Source organism: Eptatretus burgeri, unplaced genomic scaffold (genome assembly GCF_056783735.1).
Source record: "Eptatretus burgeri isolate ZD-2024b unplaced genomic scaffold, Ebu_testis_v1 Ebu_testis_scaffold_368, whole genome shotgun sequence".
Classification (NCBI taxonomy): Eukaryota; Metazoa; Chordata; class Myxini; order Myxiniformes; family Myxinidae; genus Eptatretus; species Eptatretus burgeri.
Window position 1 is genome coordinate 42,501 of NW_028222317.1, and position 7,132 is coordinate 49,632.

General features: G+C 47.5%; 3 non-coding genes across 3 annotated transcripts; all 3 read left to right on the top strand.

Annotated features, from left to right (window-relative positions):
* The first annotated feature begins 546 nt into the window (after positions 1–546).
* On the top strand, positions 547–619 carry TRNAR-ACG (transfer RNA arginine (anticodon ACG)). The gene has a single exon. It is a non-coding gene; the product is annotated as a tRNA-Arg (tRNA).
* A 2,568-nt stretch (positions 620–3,187) lies between these two features.
* TRNAR-ACG (transfer RNA arginine (anticodon ACG)) lies at positions 3,188–3,260 on the top strand. Its single transcript has one exon. It is a non-coding gene; the product is annotated as a tRNA-Arg (tRNA).
* Positions 3,261–5,851: 2,591 nt separating this feature from the next.
* Positions 5,852–5,924, top strand: TRNAR-ACG (transfer RNA arginine (anticodon ACG)). Its single transcript has one exon. It is a non-coding gene; the product is annotated as a tRNA-Arg (tRNA).
* The last annotated feature ends 1,208 nt before the right edge of the window (positions 5,925–7,132 follow it).

The following is a 7,132-nucleotide window of genomic DNA, read 5'->3' on the forward strand; positions in this document are numbered from 1 at the left end:
GACAAGTTTGAGATGTCTGGGTCAAATGGTGTGGTCTGCTTTTCAGAAGAAGCGCACACATACACACACACACACACACAGACTTGCCTCAAATATGTCTGCAGATTGTGATGTTCACAGGATGGAGGGGAAGAGAATGAGATCACGGGGAAGATCAAGAAGAGAGAGTTGATGTTTAACTCCTGCAGAGTCAATTCGGATGTAGAACTGTTTGCCAGAAAGTGTTGAGGAAGATGAGGGGAAAGTTTAAAAAGAGGAAGAAGTTTTATGTGGAGGAAGAACTTGATGAGATGAACCGTCACAGGTGATGGGGAGAAGTCCATGCAGGTGTGGAGTGAAAGAATATTTTATTCTTGACAGATTTGGGGTCTGGGTGGATTGTTTTGAGCAGCACATTTTAACATCACTCCACATTGGTTTCATTAACATGTGTTAATGATTCACATTCCCACAGGAGAAGTTGGTGACCATATTTCCCTGAACCTTTGTGTTCATCTCACCGTCATTTCATCATTTGGGTAAAGAGATGAACATCATTCGTCAGGTGGGCCAGTGGCGCAATGGATAACGCGTCTGACTACGTATCAGAAGATTGTAGGTTCGACTCCTACCTGGCTCGAGCGTTTATTTAATTTTATTTTTGAACCAGGTCGGTTTCATGAGGTCACGTGGTCGCATTCACATGTTTAATATTTGTTTCTTCTTGAAGTGTGTTCCTCCGACTGGAAGTCGAACCTTCGGTGGTGATTCAGTGTCTCTTTATAAGGAGGACATGAACCGTTCAAAAGTCCTCGTGACCTTGGCCCGGTCCAAATCCACCTTTTTGGTTCCATATCCGAGGAGACCAGAGATTGACACCGACATATTCTGAAGATCGTGAGGCATTTTATTTACCCATTGCATGATTGGCACCGGCACATCATGGTCTGCCCTTTTTGAAAGACATCACGAATCTGTCACGTTCACATGGAACACGGGAATTTCAAAATGACGTATAAATGCGAAACGAACCGTGTGTGTGTGTGTGTTTGTGTGTGTGTGGTGTTTCTGTGTCCGTGTGTATGAGTGTTTGTGCGTGTGTGTGTGTGTGTGTGTTTGTGCGTGTACGTTTGTGTGTGTATGTGCGTGTACGCGTGTGTGTGTGTCTATGTGAGTGTACGCATGTGTGTGTATGTGCGTGTACGTGTGTGTATATGTGTGTATGTGCGTGTACGTGTGTGTATGTGCGTGTCCGTGTGCGCGTGTGTATGTGCGTGTGTGCATGTGCGTGTATGTGTGTGTGTGTGTGTGTGTGTGTGTGTGTGTGTGTGTGTGTGTGTGTGTGTGTGTGTGTGGTGTTTCTGTGTCCGTGTGTATGAGTGTTTGTGCGTGTGTGTGTTTGTGCGTGTACGTTTGTGTGTGTATGTACGTGTAAGCGTGTGTGTGTGTGTCTATGTGCGTGTACGCATGTGTGTGTATGTGCGTGTACGTGATTGTATATGTGTGTATGTGCGTGTACGTGCATGTGTGTATGTGCGTGTGTATGTGTGTATGTGCGTGTGTGTGTGTGTGCGTGTTCGCGTGTGTGTATATGTGCGTGTGTGCACGTGTGTGTGTATGTGCGTGTGTATGTGTGTATGTGCGTGTACGCGCGTGTGTGTGTGTGTGTGTGTGTATGTGTGTATGTGCGCGTGTGTGTATGTGCGTGTAAGTGCGTGTGTGTGTGTGTGTGTGTGCACGCGTGTGTGTGTATGTGTGTGTGAGTGTGCGCGCGTGTGTGTGTGTGCGTGTGTGTGTGTTTGTGCGTGTACGCGTGTGTGTGTGTGTGTTTGTGCGTGTACGCGCGAGTGTGTGTTTGTGTTTGTGTGTGTGTGTTTGTGTGTGGTGTTTCTGTGTCCGTGTGTATGAGTGTTTGTGCGTGTGTGTGTGTGTGTGTGTTTGTGCGTGTACGTTTGTGTGTGTATGTGCGTGTATGCGTGTGTGTGTCTATGTGCGTGTACGCATTTGTGTATGTGCGTGTACGTGTGTGTATATGTGTGTATGTGCGTGTACGTGTGTGTGTGTGTGTGCATGCGTGTGTGTATGTGTGTGTGTGTGTGTGTGTGTGTGTGTGCGTGTGTGTGTGTTTGTGCGTGTGTACACGCGTGTGTGTGTATGTGTGTGTGTGCGCGTGTGTGTTTGTGTGTGTGTGCGTGTGTGTGTGTGTGTGCTTGTGTGTGTGTTTGTGTTTGTGCATGTACGCGTGCGTGTGTGTGTGTGTCTGTGTGTGTGTGTGTGTGTCTGTGTGTGTGCGTGGGGGGGGGGGGGGTTGGTAGTTTCTGGGTGGATTTTATCATGCAAAACCACCAGAGGTGAGTGAAAAGTCTTTGGGGAAGGTTTGAGCACCCATGGGTCAAAAGGTGTGGCTGTCAAATCAGAAGAGACACACACACAGTTGGAGTGTGATTGGGCTAATGGGGGTGGGGTTGGGCGTGGAGTTGGGGCAAAGTGCAAAACTATCCTGGAGGAGTGGACACATCATGCAAAGTGTGAGTGTGCCTTATTGGTGAAAGGGTGTACCCGCTATATGGAAGCAAGCACCTGTTGGTGGTGGGGGAGGGGAATGAGGGGTGTGGGGGGAGGTTTAAAATGTAAAACCACCCTGGTGGAGTGAACAGTCTTAAAGACAAGTTTGAGATGTCTGGGTCAAATGGTGTGGTCTGCTTTTCAGAAGAAGCGCACACATACACACACACACACACAGACTTGCCTCAAATATGTCTGCAGATTGTGATGTTCACAGGATGGAGGGGAAGAGAATGAGATCACGGGGAAGATCAAGAAGAGAGAGTTGATGTTTAACTCCTGCAGAGTCAATTCGGATGTAGAACTGTTTGCCAGAAAGTGTTGAGGAAGATGAGGGGAAAGTTTAAAAAGAGGAAGAAGTTTTATGTGGAGGAAGAACTTGATGAGATGAACCGTCACAGGTGATGGGGAGAAGTCCATGCAGGTGTGGAGTGAAAGAATATTTTATTCTTGACAGATTTGGGGTCTGGGTGGATTGTTTTGAGCAGCACATTTTAACATCACTCCACATTGGTTTCATTAACATGTGTTAATGATTCACATTCCCACAGGAGAAGTTGGTGACCATATTTCCCTGAACCTTTGTGTTCATCTCACCGTCATTTCATCATTTGGGTAAAGAGATGAACATCATTCGTCAGGTGGGCCAGTGGCGCAATGGATAACGCGTCTGACTACGTATCAGAAGATTGTAGGTTCGACTCCTACCTGGCTCGAGCGTTTATTTAATTTTATTTTTGAACCAGGTCGGTTTCATGAGGTCACGTGGTCGCATTCACATGTTTAATATTTGTTTCTTCTTGAAGTGTGTTCCTCCGACTGGAAGTCGAACCTTCGGTGGTGATTCAGTGTCTCTTTATAAGGAGGACATGAACCGTTCAAAAGTCCTCGTGACCTTGGCCCGGTCCAAATCCACCTTTTTGGTTCCATATCCGAGGAGACCAGAGATTGACACCGACATATTCTGAAGATCGTGAGGCATTTTATTTACCCATTGCATGATTGGCACCGGCACATCATGGTCTGCCCTTTTTGAAAGACATCACGAATCTGTCACGTTCACATGGAACACGGGAATTTCAAAATGACGTATAAATGCGAAACGAACCGTGTGTGTGTGTGTGTTTGTGTGTATGTGCGTGTGTATGTGCGTGTACACGCGTGTATGCGTGTGTGTGTGTGTGCGTGTACGCGTGTGTGTGTATGTGCGTGTGTGCATGCTTGTGTGTGTCTGTGTGTGTGTGTGTGTGTGTGTGTGTGTGTGTGTGTGTGTGTGTGTGTGTGTGTGTGTGTGTGTGTGTGTGCGCGTGTGTGTGTGTTTGTGCGTGTACGTGTGTGTGCGTTTGTGCGTGTTCGCGTGTGTGTGTGTGTGTGTGTGTGTGTGTGTGTGTGTGTGTGTGTGTGTGTGTGCGTGTGTGTGTGTGTGTGGTGTTTCTGTGTCCGTGTGTATGAGTGTTTGTGCATGTGTGTGTGTTTGTGCGTGTACGTTTGTGTGTGTATGTACGTGTAAGCGTGTGTGTGTGTGTCTATGTGCGTGTACGCATGTGTGTGTATGTGCGTGTACGTGATTGTATATGTGTGTATGTGCGTGTACGTGCATGTGTGTATGTGCGTGTGTATGTGTGTATGTGCGTGTGTGTGTGTGTGTGTGTGCGTGTTCGCGTGTGTGTATATGTGCGTGTGTGCACGTGTGTGTGTGTATGTGCGTGTGTATGTGTGTATGTGCGTGTGTGTGTATGTGCGTGTACGCGTGTGTGTGTGTGTGTGTGTGTGTGTGCGTGTACGCGTGTGTGTGTATGTGCGTGTGTGCACGCGTGTGTGTGTATGTGCGTGTGTGTATGTGCGTGTACACGCGTGTGTGTGTGTGTGTGCACGCGTGTGTGTGTATATGTGTGTGTGTTTGTGCGTGTACGCGTGTGTGTGTGTGTGTTTGTGCGTGTACGCGCGAGTGTGTGTTTGTGTTTGTGTGTGTGTGTGTGTTTGTGTGTGGTGTTTCTGTGTCCGTGTGTATGAGTGTTTGTGCGTGTGTGTGTGTGTTTGTGCGTGTACGTTTGTGTGTGTATGTGCGTGTATGCGTGTGTGTGTCTATGTGCGTGTACGCATTTGTGTATGTGCGTGTACGTGTGTGTATATGTGTGTATGTGCGTGTACGTGTGTGTGTGTATGTGCGTGTCCATGTGGGTGTGTGTATGTGCTTGTGTGTATGTGCGTGTGTGTGTGTGTGCGCGTGTTTGTGTGTGTGCGTGTGTGTGTATGTGCGTGTGTGTATGTGCGTGTGTGTGTGTGTGTGTGTGTGTGTGCGTGTGTGTGTGTGTGTGTGTGTGTGTGTGTGTGTGTGTGTGTGTGTGTGTGTGTGTGTGTGTGTGTGTGTGTGTGTGTGTGTGTGTGTGTGTGTGTGTGTGCGGGGGGGTTGGTAGTTTCTGGGTGGATTTTATCATGCAAAACCACCAGAGGTGAGTGAAAAGTCTTTGGGGAAGGTTTGAGCACCCATGGGTCAAAAGGTGTGGCTGTCAAATCAGAAGAGACACACACACAGTTGGAGTGTGATTGGGCTAATGGGGGTGGGGTTGGGCGTGGAGTTGGGGCAAAGTGCAAAACTATCCTGGAGGAGTGGACACATCATGCAAAGTGTGAGTGTGCCTTATTGGTGAAAGGGTGTACCCGCTATATGGAAGCAAGCACCTGTTGGTGGTGGGGGAGGGGAATGAGGGGTGTGGGGGGAGGTTTAAAATGTAAAACCACCCTGGTGGAGTGAACAGTCTTAAAGACAAGTTTGAGATGTCTGGGTCAAATGGTGTGGTCTGCTTTTCAGAAGAAGCGCACACATACACACACACACAGACTTGCCTCAAATATGTCTGCAGATTGTGATGTTCACAGGATGGAGGGGAAGAGAATGAGATCACGGGGGAAGATCAAGAAGAGAGAGTTGATGTTTAACTCCTGCAGAGTCAATTCGGATGTAGAACTGTTTGCCAGAAAGTGTTGAGGAAGATGAGGGGAAAGTTTAAAAAGAGGAAGAAGTTTTATGTGGAGGAAGAACTTGATGAGATGAACCGTCACAGGTGATGGGGAGAAGTCCATGCAGGTGTGGAGTGAAAGAATATTTTATTCTTGACAGATTTGGGGTCTGGGTGGATTGTTTTGAGCAGCACATTTTAACATCACTCCACATTGGTTTCATTAACATGTGTTAATGATTCACATTCCCACAGGAGAAGTTGGTGACCATATTTCCCTGAACCTTTGTGTTCATCTCACCGTCATTTCATCATTTGGGTAAAGAGATGAACATCATTCGTCAGGTGGGCCAGTGGCGCAATGGATAACGCGTCTGACTACGTATCAGAAGATTGTAGGTTCGACTCCTACCTGGCTCGAGCGTTTATTTAATTTTATTTTTGAACCAGGTCGGTTTCATGAGGTCACGTGGTCGCATTCACATGTTTAATATTTGTTTCTTCTTGAAGTGTGTTCCTCCGACTGGAAGTCGAACCTTCGGTGGTGATTCAGTGTCTCTTTATAAGGAGGACATGAACCGTTCAAAAGTCCTCGTGACCTTGGCCCGGTCCAAATCCACCTTTTTGGTTCCATATCCGAGGAGACCAGAGATTGACACCGACATATTCTGAAGATCGTGAGGCATTTTATTTACCCATTGCATGATTGGCACCGGCACATCATGGTCTGCCCTTTTTGAAAGACATCACGAATCTGTCACGTTCACATGGAACACGGGAATTTCAAAATGACGTATAAATGCGAAACGAACCGTGTGTGTGTGTGTGTTTGTGTGTGTGTGTGGTGTTTCTGTGTCCGTGTGTATGAGTGTTTGTGCGTGTGTGTGTGTTTGTGCGTGTACGTTTGTGTGTGTATGTGCGTGTACGCGTGTGTGTGTGTCTATGTGAGTGTACGCATGTGTGTGTATGTGCGTGTACGTGTGTGTATATGTGTGTATGTGCGTGTACGTGTGTGTGTATGTGCGTGTCCGTGTGGGTGTGTGTATGTGCGTGTGTGTGTATGTGCGTGTATGTGTGTATGTGTGTGTGTGTATGTGTGTATGTGCGTGTGTGTATGTGCGTGTACGCGCGTGTGTGTGTGTGTGTGTGTGTGTGTTTGTGTGTGTGCGTGTACGCGTGTGTGCATGTGCATGTGTGTACGCTTGTGTGTGTCTGTGTGTGTGTGTGCGCGTGTGTGTGTGTGTGTGTGTGTGTGTGTGTGTGTGTGTGTGTGTGTGTGTGTGTGTGTGTGTGTGTGTGTGTGTGTGGTGTTTCTGTGTCCGTGTGTATGAGTGTTTGTGCGTGTGTGTGTGTTTGTGCGTGTACGTTTGTGTGTGTATGTACGTGTAAGCGTGTGTGTGTGTGTCTATGTGCGTGTACGCATGTGTGTGTATGTGCGTGTACGTGATTGTATATGTGTGTATGTGCGTGTACGTGCATGTGTGTATGTGCGTGTGTGTGTGTGCGTGTTCGCGTGTGTGTATATGTGCGTGTGTGCACGTGTGTGTGTGTATGTGCGTGTGTATGTGTGTATGTGCGTGTGTGTGTATGTGCGTGTACGCGCGTGTGTGTGTGTGTGTGTGTGTGTG